The sequence below is a fragment of the Carassius gibelio genome, chromosome A25 (genome assembly GCF_023724105.1).
Source record: "Carassius gibelio isolate Cgi1373 ecotype wild population from Czech Republic chromosome A25, carGib1.2-hapl.c, whole genome shotgun sequence".
NCBI lineage: Eukaryota > Metazoa > Chordata > Actinopteri > Cypriniformes > Cyprinidae > Carassius > Carassius gibelio.
In genome coordinates, this window is record NC_068395.1 from 2,761,067 (window position 1) to 2,778,406 (window position 17,340).

General features: G+C 36.4%; 1 protein-coding gene across 6 annotated transcripts in view; it reads left to right on the forward strand.

Annotated features, from left to right (window-relative positions):
- Positions 1-17,340, forward strand: part of LOC127946841 (plexin-B2) — a 153,923-nt gene that overhangs the window by 15,540 nt on the left and 121,043 nt on the right. The window contains exons 2-3 of one of the 6 annotated variants that reach the window (XM_052543654.1): positions 5,028-5,173; positions 14,441-14,480. The exons of 3 other annotated variants lie outside the window; for them this stretch is intronic. The gene's annotated coding sequence lies outside the window, so the exon portion shown is untranslated. The remainder of the gene's footprint in view (positions 1-5,027; positions 5,174-14,440; positions 14,481-17,340) is intronic. 2 more of the 6 variants (XM_052543655.1, XM_052543656.1) reach the window with 2 other exon arrangements.

Consider the following 17,340-nt stretch of genomic DNA (forward strand, 5'->3'; position numbering starts at 1 on the left):
GTGCGTCCCCTCCCATGCCGGAGACCCGGGTTCGAGCCCCGCTCGGAGCGAGTCCTTGCTGCTGCTGCTCTCGTTCAGTTTCAGCCTTCACAGCTGTCACAGCTTCTAAACGCTGTCAACGCAACTGGCGCTCGTGATTCTTTAGCTCCGCCCACACGTCACACCTCCAGTCGGTCGTGTTTTTCCGGGAAAAATCGTTACAGACTATCTTTCTCTTATGAATATAATAAAACTAAATACTTTTTGGAGTCATGAAGGATGCAGTACTACTCTATAGGTACTCAAGATTAACATGATATTGAGTGAAAACGAGCATTTCACCCCCCCTTTAAGGTTTTTGAGTGAATTCTTTGAGGTGGATCTCTGGCCGTTTTTGGAGAGCACAGTATTTCCTTTACTCGTCACATCACCTCCGATAAGCACTCTCGGGAATGGAGACAATTTGTAAAAAATTGAACAATGGCTTTTAAAGGACAAGCCGTCGCCTCTAGTTGTCATGACCCATTTGGCACGATAATCAGCACTTTAATTAACAAAGTCAGTTCAGAATATCAATTAGACAGTTTTTTTTTTTGTCAGTGTGTGTGACCTACTCCTTCCTAAAATAGCGATTTGTGTTGTGTTCCTGGCTGGGGATAATTTGTTGCTGTGGGCCAATAAATCTGATTATTTCTCCTCATATTAATGCTGCAAACACGCCTCTCTTGTTTAGAACAATATTGCCTCTCTAATGAGAGGTGAGGGTGAAAGTCAGCCTGAGTCCTGGCTTGTTTGCGCTCTTGTTGCATTTGTATTGAATTTCTTCCGTGGGGAACGCTAGGATGAGAGGCAATAGCAGTAGCAAACATCTCAGTGAAAACACCTCAACCTGGTCTGGCATCTCTGTCTCTCTTGTCATCCTCAGTACATGTTAGATCTGTTTCACACTGCACTGCCATGACACATGTACGGACCGTGTTACTCAAGAAAGGCTTCCCTGTATGACAGATAACGGAAGTAAGAAAAAGAGCTTACTACGTCTTTATTTTACAAAAGCACGAGGCCTTTATTCACCCCCTGGAACGGTGTGAAGCTTGTTTATTATGAATGCACTCGCTTTATTTGACGTCTTGTGGACTGTTTAACTCTAATACCCGCAGACAGAAATGATAGAGCTTGGAATAGCTAGGACATTTTTTTTATATAACACTGACTGGATTCGTCTTAAAGTTATACAACAAGGATACCACGAGGGCGAGTAGAACACAAGCTAATTTTCATTTTTGGCTGAAATAACCCTTTAACATTTATTGTCATTATTAATTTTGTTCATGATTTTGAAAACATGATTATTTTTCTATCTTCTGTTTTTTTTTTTCTGATATTTTTCTTAATTTTTCCGTTAAAAAAAATATTTTCCTGAATGTTTTCAATTCAGAACGCGGTCACTTTTTGTAGAACGTTAATTGTGGTCATCACAGTATTAACATAATATTAATTCTTTCTGCATTTTTATTTTTATTTTTATCCAAACATTCATTGTAAACGTAAAAAATGGCAATGGGTCGCATATGTAAAAAATTTTGCATTATGCAAAAATAACACAAAATATTTTTATTTTATTTTATTATGGTAGAGGTAATTTGCATGTGTGTTCTAGAGCAAACAAATGTGATTGGCTCCTTTAACTAGAAGGTGGGGCCTTCTAGTCCTACAGTTGCCATAATGTGCATTATGTGCCAATCAAAAATTCAATTGGCTTTTGTTTGACGCCACATTTCTGTCATGCCGCCATCTCGTCTCAAACGTCTCAGATATGCTCTGTTCCTGATTTGTTCCTTTCCATTTGAGAGTGATTTCAGAGCTCCTTTTCTGCCTCTCCAGACAGCATCCTTTTCAAGTCTGCCTTTGTGGAACTTGTGGTTTCGCAACTTCCACGGTTGCAGTGTTGAACGTCAGAATAAGTCTGCATAGAACATTGTTCCCTCTTCCTTCAAAAGAGCGAAATAAAAGATCCTAATTTCTTTGATTCGACTCTTTTAGGTGGATTTTTGGGCAGGTGTCAGGCTCATCCTAAACCACCCAAACCATGGGAGAATGGAGAGGAAGCTCTTGTGTTTGACTTATAAATGTTATTTCTGTAGAAAGCTGAGTCATTATTAGGTGTTTGAGGATTGAATGTGTTCTGTAATGATCAAATGCTGATTCATTCTGAGAATTAAGTAGTTGGATGCTAGAGTTAATTATGGCCGGCTGTTAGACGCAGCTGCAGAAATTACAAAACGGATGGTATAATGGCCTTTGTGCTGAAATGAAAATGCATTTAAATATAAAGTCATTTAAACCCAATTTAAGAGTGAAGTATGTGATTTTGCTAAAAGCATTAAGTGAAGCTGTAAAAATGATTAAAACTAGTTTCTTCCATTGTTTAATCAAACCGGTTAGCCCAAACTCATGCCACCAATGTAGCACAGTTGTACCGCTCAAACCGTTCGCAGCTCCGTTTGGTGCCACTTGTGGTGTATTAAAAAACATCCTTTATTTGCATAATGGTTTTCACAGATATTTCTGAATTGCATTTAACTGAGCTCTAAGGTCATTGATGTCTATGATTGCTTTATAATTTCAGCACCTCTTATAGCACATGCATCATGTTGAAACTTGCCTTTAATGTGTGCACTTTAATTTTGACGATTTTTAGAAATGTTTGCATCAGCGATTCATTGCTAAAACATTCCCTTTTGGATGTTAAATCAACATTTAGCAATCCATATTTTTCAAGTTGCTGATTTGATGGTTGTACACCAATATGACTTTAAAAATGCATTGTGATGCTTTCAAGGCGACATGCTTTTTAACCAGTCTTTTGCTCACCAAATATATTTGATCAAAAATGCAATTAAAACCATAGTATCGTGAAATATTTTTTACAATTGTCAGTAGCTGTTTTCTATTTGAATATATTTTAAAATGTAAATTATTCCTGTCATTTATTTCAGTGTCACATGATCTTCAGAAATCATTCTAGTATGCTGATTTGAAACCATTTTTATTTTTATTATCAGTTGGAATTTTTTTTTTTCTGTTTAATTTTTATTTTCTTTCAACATGGATGCATTAAATTTCTTAAAAGAAAAAGGGTCATTAAAAAATGTATAATGATTTTCGTCGTTATTAATGATTGAGCATCAATAATAATTTTTGATAATTGAAAATCGAAATATTTTATTAGAAATAAATTCAATTTAAAATGTAATTATAGAAAACAGTTATTTTAAATTGTAATATTTCACAATATTGCTGTTTCTACTGTATTTTTGCTTAAATAAATGTTGTTTTGGTACGAGACTTCTTTCAAAAAACATAAAAACGTCTCAAATTAATTACAAACTTTTGACCAGTTATATACATTAACAGTAATTTGGAGCTCTTTTTAATGTTTTTAACATCCAAATAATGGCACACTTGGCCTTTAATTCATTCTGATTTCGCTGCAAATCCCGAAGCAGCTCAGAGGCGAGCAGATCTTTACCTGTTTGTCTCCAGAAGCAGAAGAACGTGTTCGCTTTACTGGGATTACATGCCATCAGTCATGGCAACATTTGGACAGGCTGCCAGCGACAGCCACTGCCACCTGCCGCCAAGTTAAAACTCCCAAATCCCTCTGAAGAGAAGCACGAGGACAATGTATTTAGCTTGTGCAGAAATCATTTCAGTCAGGACAAGAATCACTTTTCCAGACGCCTGGGCGCTGAACCATGTCGACAGGCCCTGACATTTCTATATGTTTTTATAATACCGTCAACAGGATTAAAGTGCTGCGGTTTATTCTGCTGCAGTGCATGCAACACCACGGCTGTAATTAACGGCTCGAAGCCTTATCACCTCGAAAGGTTCCCTGTCATTTGTTACAACGACATTTAACAGATGCTTTTGAATATTTGTGACTTGTAAATATGTTTATCAGATGCTTTTTATGCATATATGGTGCTCAGAATAGAAGCTGATGCTTTCCAGATGTTGTGCTCCTTAATAGATGCCTTGTTTTCAAAGTGAACATATGAGGATGATTAAGTTGAGAAGCTAAGTTGCATAGGACATTTACATTTTTATGTTTTAAATGAGGTTTGCTGATTAAAAAGATTGTTTTTTGTAGTTTGTGGTACTTGAATATTTGAATGCGATAGATAAAATCTCATATTTTTAACATGAATGTCTCACAAATGACCCTCAGAACTGAAAATTTCATGGCTAATCAATATGAAGTGTCACTTGTGCCATTAGTGACACCTAGTGGAATTTACCCTTTGCTAAGCCCCGCCTCAAAAATGTCACTGACCAATCCTACCTTAGCAACTGTTGCCCTCTTAAATGAGCTTTTCAGTCTATGAAGGATATTTGTGTTTGCATTGTTTTAAACAATATATTTACATTTTACACTTATATTTCATCTTTTACATTTGTATTCACCATTAAATTAATTTTATATTTTTTATCTATTTATATTTCCTGTTTTATGTATATATTATTTTTAGAATTTTAAATGTTATATTTATTATATATTTTCATGTATATTTGTATATATATATATATATATATATATATATATATATATATATATATATATAGATAGATAGATAGATAGATAGATAGATTATTGTTCATTATTTATATATTTCTTATTTTTATATTTCATGTTTTATTTATTAATGTATTTATTTATTTTTTAAATAGTTTCTTTTCCCCCTTTTTCATATCTTAAAAAAATCTTAAATTCAAACTATGGATCAAACTAATGTGTCATAATAGTTCATTTCTGTAGTTTTCTTTGTAATCTGTAGCAGTAACCAAAGGGGTGGGGCTTAGCAGATGCTCATTTGATTAATAAAAGTTGTTTCCAGCCGGATTCCCAAGCGTTCATCAATCAAGGTGTGATGAACTGCGTCACATGCCTGCAGTTTCTCGTTGATTATATATCGCAGTCAGTTGCATCGTTCTCATTGTAGCCAAATTTTAACCGTGACCTCCACTAATGATTTCTCCGGCAGTGCTGCGGTCTCCTGAGGTGCTGCCCCATTACCTGAGGGTATCTGTGAGCTCTCCGGACTGACGATTAGAGGCATTAGTCTCGTGGCACGGCGGATCTTACACGGGCTCAGGGATATCAGAGAAGTTTCCTGCACGGCTTAATGAGGTGTGTGTTTCTGCATTTCTGTGTGTGTGGGTTTGGACTCTTCATAATGCATTACAATTCTTACATTAAAAATGAATGCCAGCCTTTTATCTCTCTGTCAATATCATACTTAGAGGATGTTGTGTAAAACAGTACGCCACACAGTGAAGTTATTATAGACCTTTCCTTAACAACAACAACAAAAAATATGTACAAAAATGAGATGCTTGAGATGAACGCCACATGATTTTTAGGTCAGTGTGTGTGTATGTGTGTGTGTGTGGCTCAATCCCAGTTTGAAACCGATCCATACTTTATAGTGATTAGGATTAAGATTAGGATTAGTGCTTCCCAAAATCTTGGTCAGATTGCATACTATTACCATGCTTTAAATTTAATCTTGAAATTCTTCATTCATCTAAACGTTTTTGTATTTGCCTTTATTTATGCTTAAAATGTTTTTTTTTTTTTCCATTACAAGCAAGAAATAAAAAATAAAAAATTGAATGAATCATTTTTACAAAAGTGTTTTCCTCCCTTACCACTTCATGAACAGAAGTATGCTATTTATTGATGATATGATATTTAATAATTTTGAATTATGCACTGTAATAAACAGCAGACTATACCTAAAATATGTTAATACAGCATTGTAATGCAATATAGCATTTATTTATTTAACCTTTATTTTATTTATTTATTTATTTAGTCTTTTTAAAGTTTAGTGCATAGTTTTCATAGTAGGGCTTAAATTTAATCCCATTATTTTTAAATTAAGTAACTAGTAGGTGTTGTCATAACGTTCACCTTGGAGTGTTCTTCTGTGTTCTGATTGGTGGATGATGATGATGATCTTGAGTCAGTTCGGGAGTTCGGAGCGGGTTCGCGAATCATTTGAGTCAGTTTGGGAGTTCGGAGCATGAATCATTTGAGTCAGTTCGGGAGTTAGGAGCGTGAATCATTTTAATCCGTTCAGGAGCTCGGAGCGGGATCGCGAATCAATTGAGTCAGTTTGGGGATCGCGAATCATTTGAGTCAGTTTGGGAGTTCGGAGCGGGATCGCGAATCATTTGAATCAGTTTGGGGTTCGCGAATCATTTGAGTCAGTTTGGAAGTTCGGAGCTAGTTCGCGAATCATTTGAATCAGTTTGGGTTTCGCGAATCATTTAAGTCAGTTCGGGAGTTCGGAGCGGGATCGCGAATCATTTGAATCAGTTCGGGAGTTCGTAGAGTGTTCGCGAATCATTTGAGTTAGTTTGGGAGTTCAAAAGCGAATCATTTGATTCAGCAACAAAGTAATTGAGTTAATTCATCTCAGTATTTTTGTATTCAGAAAATGCTTAAAAGCATTATTATTATTATTATTATTATGCTATAAGTAAAACATTAAAATTGTAACAAAAAATGCTTTTTACAAACAAAATGTCACATTTTCTTCTAAATAAACAGAAGGATGTTATTTATTGATATTATTTTTATTTATACCTACATACAGTAATAAATGGTTATATTTACCTAAAAATCTTAATACAACATTCTGAAGCTATATAGCATTTACTTACTTATTTATGTAGTATTGTTTATTAATTTAACATTGTATTATTTAATTTTAATATGTTATTTCTAAGCTTTTAATTAATTGTAGGTTTTCTTTACAGGTATTTTTCCATTGGATATGAATCTGACCAGCAAGTACATACTTTTCATACTTAGTGAATGTATGCAATTTGGAATCCAGCCATTGTGTGTGTTGAACTGTAATTAGTTTTTAGTTGCTTGGAGATTGATGGAATCGGCGTTGGTAGACAACAGATGTGTCCTCAAGCGCTGTGATTTCATGTTATCAACCGTTTTTGATCTTCTCAATTAAAGATATGCAAACAAAGTTGCATCTCCGTGTCGCTGGCCTCCGCTGTCTCTGGGTTTTGATCAGAGGTTCTGCGGCGTCTCTAGCGTCATCACGCATCCTCAGAGCTCTGGCTGAACACACAGGTCAGTAATCAGCTGAATTCTTCAGCTTTGATTCAGTGTAAATGGACAGCTGCCTGATTCCTCTACTGGGAGATGCTGACCGTTATCTGACCGCCTTTATTTGTCAAACGCCTCCAGATCTCACCTGCCACCTGAGCCCCTCAACGCTTGAACAGTACAGGTCAACTGGTGATACAGAATGTGTTCGTATGTGTGTGTGTGTGTGTGTGTGTTTGGAGGGAGGCGTGTCATCTCTTTTCTTACACCATTAGATCGGTTTTGAAAGTGTAGGAAGAGCTGAGTTTGTAGGATCAAGTGGGAAGCTATCTATCTTATCTATTAATTTTTTTATTAGAATGTTTACATAAAAAAAGAAATATTATTTTAAATTAATTTTTTTCTCATTTTTATTTATAATTTTTGTGATAGTAGCAGTTGTAGTTTTGTACTGTACTGATTTTCAACTTCAAAATTATTTTATTGTTTTTACATTTTAAATCGTTTTTTATTTTTTTATTTTACATGTATCTAATTTTTCTTATTTTTATTAGCAGTAGTGGTTTATAATTTTACGTATATCACAATAGTTTTGTAGTATACTGATTCCCAACATCAAACATATTATTTAATTTTATTATATACAATTATTTAATTTATTTAATTATTTAATTATTTTATAATTAAATTAATTTATTAATTATTTTTATAAGTAGAAGTCAGTTTTACAATTTCCAAAATATAATTATTTAATTAGAAAATTATTATATTTTTTATATTTCATATAATTTCTGAGCAAGTTGGTTAGGAAGAGAAATTACGCTAAACAAAAATCTATGAATATGTATTTAATTTTTAAAACATACGGCAATATCATCTTGTACACAATTATATAATAAATACAAATATTTATTTATTTAATATTTATTATGTTTTATGTAGTGCCATCTACTTCTGTTGGTCCAGTTAAAAGCATCTATTGTAATGTTTAATTTTAAGGGGCCTTAAATGTTACTTTCAATTTGGCTTCCTATCCGCTTCACACTTACACCTGAAGGCATTTTCAGGTTCACACCAACCCTCTTCTTCAATGTGATACTTTCTCCTCCGTGATTTGCACCATGCCATCTAAGTCTTATTTTTACAGCCTCTTTTGTCTGACTAAGTAGCATCTCATCGTTTTCCATGTGGGTTGTGGGCTGAAGTTTGCTATTGTTGCCTAAAAACCTGCATTTCTCATTTATTTCTCGCTCGTCCGCTCTTGCTGTTGTGCATATTCTCATCTTTGGGTTTGTATCTGGCTGGAAATTGATAAGCCAGAATCCCTGACAATCCAAAAGGCTTTGTGTGTGTGTGTGTGAGGAGGGGATACCTTCTTGTTTATCAAGCTCGCCTCTTCCAGATGGCACTCAGCAGAAAGAATCCACTTCTTGACATGCTCTCTCTCTCTCTCTCATTATTGGCCGGCTGTGGGCTCTCACAGGACACCGGGCAAGTTTTTGGGGGCCAGACTCCATCGCAGTGAGGGTCTGAAGAAGTTCCTTGCCGGGAGGCATAAAAGTACAGGATGTTTGGGTTTAAGTGTGTCTGTACACACTCAGCCTCTTTATTTTCATCTGAATGGCTTGTGATCCATTACGCGTAATGGATATTTACACGTTTTAATACATCATCCATGCAATCCTTTTAAACTATCATAAGTCAATAAATCAATAGCCTGATTTATTCAAAACAACCCATAGTCATTTGTGCCATAAGTGTTCATGCATTTGTTGCTGCAGTCGTTTTTGAAACAGCATCTTTCATGCGTCAAGCCTGTGCGGATTCCTCCAAGCTGATGCTTATTTCAAACAAACACTGTAGCCTACAGCAAATCTGCTTCACCATTTGCAGTAATCATGGTCTATTTTTGAACAATGCTGTACAGCAGACTTGCTCCTGGAGATCTACCTTCCTGCAGAGTTCAGATCTGGCTAATCAAACACACTTGAACTAGCTAATCAACAGCTCCGTCTCAATTTGCATACTTGTACTAAAAGTACATTCTGAATCTGTTTTAAGACTGTACACCAGTATTGGGAGACAGTGTCTCAGATCATTTTATATCATTGTTTCTATTTGCACACCAACATTCGCATTAGCTAAATTACATTATCGTATTTATTATTTCCGTTTGCATGTAGCTAGACGATGTTATCACATTGTCTCCATTTGCAAATGAATGTTAGCTTTTACTAAATGAACATATTTCATTTAGTTACTAGTTGCATGTAAACGTTAGCATTATTGAAACAAACTCATTACAAATTGTTTGTTTACATTTAAACACTAGAATTAGCTAAACTGCTTTATCGCATATTTTTTCCATTTGCATGCGAATTCAGTTAGAATTAACAAAACCAAATTGTTTGTTTACATTTGAGCGTTAGCATTAGCTCAATGGCTTTATCACATATTGTTTCTGTTTGCATTTGAACAATAGCTTTAGCTAGACAAACGTATTGCATTGTTTTGCATGGTAACGTTAGCATTTCCTAAACAAACATACTGCATATTGTTTAAATTTGCATGCAAACATTAGCATTACTGAAATTGTTTACTTTTGCATTTGAACCCTAGCATTAAACAACCTTACTGCATGGACTCTGTTCATGTGAACGTTAGCAAAAGAACATTATCGTTTGTTATTTCTGCAAGGTTAGCATGAGCTAAATTCATTACCATAAAATCCAATGTAATACTTATATTTAGCATTTAGGTTAGTACATGAAAAATACATGTTGAAGTGCAACCTTTTTAGCCTCAACATTTTTAGCCAACCCCATTAGCATAATTTCAGTGGTAGAGCATTGTGTTCGCAGTGAAAAAGGTTGTGGGTTCAATTCCCAGGGAACACACATACTGGTAAAAAAAACAATTATAGCCTGAATGCACTGTAAGTCTCTTTGAATAAAAGTGTCTGCTTAATGCATAAATGTAAAATATATGTATTATATACTGCACAAATAGTAATAATAGAATACTGTTCTGAACTATTATTGTAATATACTATTTTAAGGCAAATATTATGCAAATTGGGCCACAGCAGTAGAATCCTGCAGAGTTTAGTTCCACCTCTAATCAAACACCTGTCCTAATCAAGGTCTAGAGGTTCAAATTGAAAATGAGAGAGTGTTTATACAGAGCTGGAACTAAATTAAAAAAACTAAACTAGAAGCAGCTGTAATGGAGCGTTTGACATAGGAAGTGGATTCACACCGTTCTTTAACGTAACATTTTCACTAGTGTGCGACCGACCTGCGTTTCTCAGCAGAAGGGTTGTGTGCTTCTCCTAGAGAGTATGATGCCTCGGTCACAGGGCATTGAACTGCTTTCAGAGGTCTCTTTGTGTGCTCGTCCATGTCTCGTGCTTTGCTTTGTGTATTTATAGACTGTCTAACTTGCCGTCCTGCAGGTCATCAGGTTGTCGCGTGCTGTTGGCTGATCGAACCAGTGTTGGTTTGTGGATTTTTCTGGGTCCTGTATGGATAATCGTTTGATGGGTCCGTCAGATAAGTAGCGCAGTGTCACAGGCCACCGATCCAGCGCTTATCTTCACATTCCACCACTAGTGCAGTGCTAATGAGTGGTAGAAACCCTCAAAACCATTATTGAGCTCTTTGAAAGCCGATATATTGACTGGGCTTGGAGGTTTGTTTTCCTCAGCTGATCGTGTTTGTGTGACTACATTGACAGAGAGGCAGTTATGTCATTCTCTAAGTAAGTTGGTGACTGTCTTGGTAATTCTTCTTCTTATAATTTTACTATACTTTTTTACTGTTAAATATTATAGCAAAATAGTATTTATACTGTATATTGAACTATTTATTTTGGCAAACATCATACTGTATTTACAGTGACATAATATGTGCACAGTATGCATGTTTTGTGTATGCAAAATATGTGCCGAAATGTTCAATATACCACAAAGCACAGTGTCAAATATAATTAATATATAACTAATGTATGCATTTACACCAATGTATATTATACTTCATATATTAAATAAACTAATATAGACTTGTATGCACATTATTATTATTATTATATTCATTAATGATTTGTATGTGTGCATATATAAATAATTATAATGTATAATGTATGTGTAGAAGTTTATAAATAAATGTATTTATTATACAGAAATCTGCTCAAATGTTCGTGCAGTACACCACTGTGCTAAATATGAAGTCATGTGACTACAACAGCATAATGTTGCTACATACCTACTATTTCACTTAATACTTATAATAATACTTAATGCATGCACACCTATGGCATAATTCTTAATACTTGAGCTGTGTACAGTGAACACAACACAGTATTAATTTGTAGTATGGTACTGTAGTATTCTGTTCCATTCAAAACAACATCTTGTTGTTGACTTGTGGCTCATAAACTCAATGTCTGATAAGTAAATTGTCTCTCCTTCTTTCCTAAAACCACCGTGTTGAACGTTTCTCTTATTCATTTTTCATTGAATGGTCTGTTTCCTCCTCATACCCTCTCCAGCTGTGAAGAACACTTTGATTTTTGTTTGTTCATGTCAGCATAGTGTAAGCAGGTGTCCCAGCAGCTCTCCTGAATTATCCTTCATGGGCCATTGAAGTGTCTGTTGAAGCAGCACAAGTCTATGTCTTCACACTAAGCCTGCACTGATTTCTGGTGAAAGCGGCATTTACTGACTGGCCGATAGAAGTATTTATCGAACAAAAGCTCCTGACAGTTATAGCTTGAAAGGATTGAACAGCGAATCCAAACATGAATCCAAACACCAGGTTAATATTCAGGTGGGTTGAGTGTAGGCTGGTAAACTACAGGAAACTCTTGCGGCAGGGAGAGCGTTTTCCCCATCGTGGGATCATGCATTTACATGAAGCTTCAGTGTATTGTAGTGTCTGGGCAGAAAAATCACTTAGCACAAAGCTTTCATATGCCTTCAAATGCTCTCTCTCGTTCGGATGCCCTTTGCTACCCCCTTGCTTTAGAAATCCTCTCCGATTCGCTCTGAGGGTAGCATTTCTCAGCTACACATATACTCAGGAAATTTCATTCAGGATTGTGAGGAGAAATCATGTGGCTTATGAAAACGATGTCTCTCCGGCTCATGTTCTCGTCTCGTTTCAGGCTCGTTCGCTCACTCATTAAATATTCTCAGGCTTGCATTCACAGACCCCAAACTGTGAATCCGCGAATTCACTCGACACTCCAGTGAGTAGTAAGGTTTGATCCCTCTTTCACTCGCCTTTCTCACTTCTACACTCACCTCGTAATTTCTCTCTCTCACTTGACTTTCTTTGGAGTGGAGTCTCCTGTGGATTCCCACTCGATCCGGATGTTTTCCTGCAGACTGTATCACGTTTTTTTCCCTTTGTATAATTCTCTTCATCGCATCATTAAAGACTCCTCTTTATCTCCCTTGCATCATTTTTCACATTTATGTGAGAAGCGCAATTTTTGCAGTGTAATCTCAACCTTTTTGTCTTCTGTATTTTTGATTTAAAAATATATATATATATTTAATCATCCTTGGAAGATAATGTGACTTGTTAAAACTTGTTTTTGAAGAAATTATATGGAATTCTATTGTATTTTTCTCATTTCAATTTATTTTAAATATAAATCTTATGTAAAATTATAAATGTATTTACTGTCACAGCTCAAAAAAAAAAACATACTCCAAACTTTTGAATTGTAGTGAGCAAGTTGATTATGTAGTATATAGTAACTTGTACACTAAAATTGTTCACACTGCCCAACCCTGGTTGAATCTACTTTAGACAGCTTGACGCTTGTAGATAAGGGATAAGTTGAAAGTGTATTTGTTTACCATTTGCATTGGCAGCTTTTAATACCATTTGAGCCTTGAGTGATTTTAAACAGGCTGCTGTTAGCTGATTGATAACGTTTAGTGCGACATGGCTGCGGTTTCACTGGGGCTGCAAATCAAAGGATGAAGCAGTACTGCACATCACTGAAATCCAGCACTGGGCCCAATACCGAGCCCTGAGGGACACCATAATGGCTGCATGTACCGCAGATTTCATATTGTTGCACTGCTGGAGCTAATGGGGCGGCGTTTGGGTGAATGCTTGAATCTCACATTACTCACAATCTGCCTCTCTAATGGCTCTTCAACATTTTAAATCGTTTTCACTGCTAAAACAAGCTCTTGGCGGGTCCTCGATTAGGGCATCAGCGGACTTGTAATGATTTTCTGCGTTGTTGTTTTTTATGGAAACATTGAAATCTAAAACCATGCTTACACTGAGTTAGACAAAGGGTCAGTTCACTAAAAAGTTTAGTTCAAGAAGTTTAACCTGTTTATTCTAGTTTAACCAGATGCTGGTTAAACTGCTAACTGGCCTGGAAAGGCTGTAATTGCATCTTTCAAGTTGCATTTTTCACTTTTTTTCATGTGTTTGTGCCGTAACTGATTAGTGAAATTTCTTTTAGTGTACTGTGTGTAAAAACAACGCAGATTGTGTGTTGATGTTGTTAACAGGTGCAATTAATTCTTAGCAAATCCCTCACCTAAATATTTAAAGAGTCATATTCCTCTAGCTCTATTCATTCTCCATTGTTGCGTGATGTGTTGACCCTCTGGGAATGACTTGCAGACAGATGTGGTCTAGCTTTGCTCCTTATTGACGGACTCCCGCTGGTTTTGGCTCCGATACCAGTGTGGGAATCATCACATCCAACACCTGTTCCTCTGCTTAGCACCTTCTTGTCTTCCTGAATGATTTGCTCTCTCAGGAACATTTCTGTGAGGCTTTATCTGTTTTCTTCCTTTTCTCTTTCTCTCTCCCTCAATCTCTCCTTCTCTGCTTAAGCTCATTAAATGTTTCCGAGAGAATAGGAAATCAATGGCGCATATGGCGTGAGAGAACTTTTTTCTTGATTCGTTTTACCCTGTATTTATCTGTTTTCACATATCTCTCTTTTCCTTCATTTATCTCATTGTTTGGCAAGATATATTTACTTGAGAAGCAAAATTGCGGAAGATATTGAAGGGGCCGTTCACTAAAAAAATATTATGGTGAATAAATAATGTCCGAATATTCATTTTCAGGTGAACGATGCAATTTTATGCAAGCAGTTTTATGCTTAAAATGAGTTTGCCATTGGGGGAAGACAAACTAAACTAATTTTAAGAGAGTATATCTTGAATTAAATCTTAATATCCGATGCAGTCTTGCTTCTAAAGTAAATTTATCCTGATGTTTAGACATTTGTACCTGAAAGCAAGACAAATACTGATTAAGAAATTATTTTTTCTAGATTTTCCCACTCATCTTCCTCTGGGGCGGCAGACTGTAAGGTAGGAATATGGTTGTTTTCAGATGTGCTCTTCATCTTATAGGCAGATGAGCCTTGGCTTGGTGGCCGTCCAGTGTTTCTAGTTGAAATGGGTATGCAGCACTTGTTTAGGTTCCAGCATGTCCTTTATTCATCCTGACACACATCAGGCTTCTGGTTTCCAGCGGGAAGAGCTTCTGGAAGGAAAATGAGAATGTGTCTGATTGCTTCAAATGTTTATCGTTTCCCCTCCTCTCATTCAATCATCCTTACTGGCTCTCTCAGCGTTGAGCTGTGGGTTTGATTAGTCAGCCTAGTGGAGGATGACAGCATGCTAAACTGCCTTTCTAAAGTGACTGAAATCAGGTTTCTTCCTTAAGAGGACCCTATTTGCTTTCTTTTTTGTTCATGTCTTTGGTCTTGTTGTACATTATTTATCAGGTTCTCTGATTTCTAAACTAGAAATGACCATATCAGCCTCTGAAATGACTTTTTTACCCATTGACATGAATCAAGCTGACACATGTGGGGAAATAATCGTAATCATTAATATCAAAACCTTGAAATCCAAGAGCCAATCAAATCTTATGTGGGTGGGTCTTGGTTTAGTTATGATTTAATAATGATTTACCCTGAAACATGCCACACATGCTTCATTAAATGTGTTTATGTCTTGATTGTGGTCAATTTCCGAGTGAAATGGTGGGACTTTATTTTATGTACTGCTAACTGTTTTGGGTTATGAAAAGTGGCTTATACATAGTAGTTTTAAGCCAGAAGTTTTTAAACAAAGTCTTGTATGCTCATTAAGGCTGCATTTATTTGATAAAAAATACAGTAAAAAAAACCAGCAATATCTGAAATATTTCAATTTAAAAACTCTTTTCTATCTGAAGATATTTATTCCTGTGATGCAAAGCTGAATTTTCAGCATCATTCCTCCAGTCTTCAGTGTCACATGGTCCTTCAGAGATCATTCTAATATGATGATTTACTTCCCCCAAAAAAGTTTCTGATTATTATAATTGTTGAAATTCATATTATATTTTTGAGGAAACTGTTTGTCAAGATTTCTTGACAAATAGAAAATTAAAATAAACAGCATTTATTTAAAATGGAAATAGTCAAATTAGATCAATTTAATGCATCCTTGCTGAATAAAGGCATTCATAAAGACATTGTTTGTTAAACCTGTCATTATGTCCTAACAGTAGAATATGAGACCGATAATCTGTGTAAAAATCAATCTCCTCTGGCTCCTCCCAGTGTCCTATTGCCATTTGCAGAAAGCCAGCCGCTCCCGGTAAGAAACAACCAATCAGAGCTGCGGTCCGTAACTTTGTTTGTGTTCAAAATGTAGAAAAATGTATATAATAAGCGAGTACACCATGAATCCATTTTCCAAACCGTGTTTTTAGCTTGTCCTGAATCACTAGGGTGCACCTATAATAAGTGTTTATATTCAGACTATTTTAGATTGCTTCGGGGTTACCGCGGCGGAGTAACCCAGTACCTTTGTGATTCTTCATAGACATAAACAGAGAGAAGTAGTTCCGGCTACGATGTTCTTCCACAAGACGCAAGCAGTTCTGTTTATTAACCGCTAGAGCGTCAAAAGTTACCTACCGCAGCTTTAAGCTGCAATACCAAACAGCACCACAGGGAGACGCCAAAAGAAAACTTAACCTGGTGCCTTAACCTGACTGTACGCTACTATACGAATCCATTCAGAATAACTAAACCACTGACCTGCACATAATCTAAAACCCCTTCAGATGGCATACATTATAAAACACCCAGACACTGAAGCTTTGACTAAAGAACTGACATTATGCCTGTAAAAGTCATTTCAGAGGCGGAGCAAGTTGTTAGATTGTGATGACAGATTACGAAGACATCTAGATTCTTTGGAAGAGTGTGCACCAATGAATCATTCACATTAAGACCAGGGACATGTATTAAGAAAGTAAATCAGCTGCATTTTGACATGTTTCCTTTGTAACTTTAATCCTTCTTTGTCTCAGCAAGCCTGGCTCAATATGATGTACTATAACCTGAGCGTGTAAAACACACACACACACAGCCTCAGCACTTTCCAGCGTTCTGGCTGTATTTCAGGCTTCTGCTTCGCTATCAGCAGCGGAGCAGCTTCGCTCTCGCTGTTCGGCCAAGCCTGGGAAACAATACGTGCTCTTATTTATTTATTATTTTCAGAAAGAGGCCGTTTGTCGTTGTGTCGGGGGGAGCGAGTGTGTGTGTGTGTGTGTGTGTGTGTCAAGCTGTCGGGCAAGTCCAGGCACAGCCCATTGTGAGGAATAATGGATGCTATGGCCACTATCGCAGGAGTTATCTCCCTCACACACACACATACGGGGGCTTGAGGAGCTGGTGATAAATTACTTTGAGACTCGCTGTCTGCGATCAATAAACCACTAGCAGCAGATGAGTGAGACCGAGCTGCCGCTCTCCATTTCTACTTTACTTCTCTCCATCTGCTCCGCCCTGGCTCCTTCAGTCGCTCTTGTCTCGTCTCATCTCTCATTCTCATCCCATCTGTCCGTCTCTCATCATCTGCTATACTTTTGTCACATCGCATCTCACGTTTGTCTCTTATGTTACTCTGCTTGTTGTCCAGTCTCGTCTCGTTATCTTCACATTGTTTATCGTCTCACTTCTGCTTTGTTTTCTCTTATTATGCTCTCTTCTTTTCTTATCGTGTGTCACAGCGCTTATAATTTCTCGCCTTGGGTCTCATTATCATTTTTTTTATGTATTTCTTCTCAGCTGCTCTTGGCTCTCTTCACTTCTTACTTTTCTTATCACATGATCATCTTTTTTTTCTCATAATGTCTTTTGTTGTCGTCTTTTTGCTGCTTCATCTC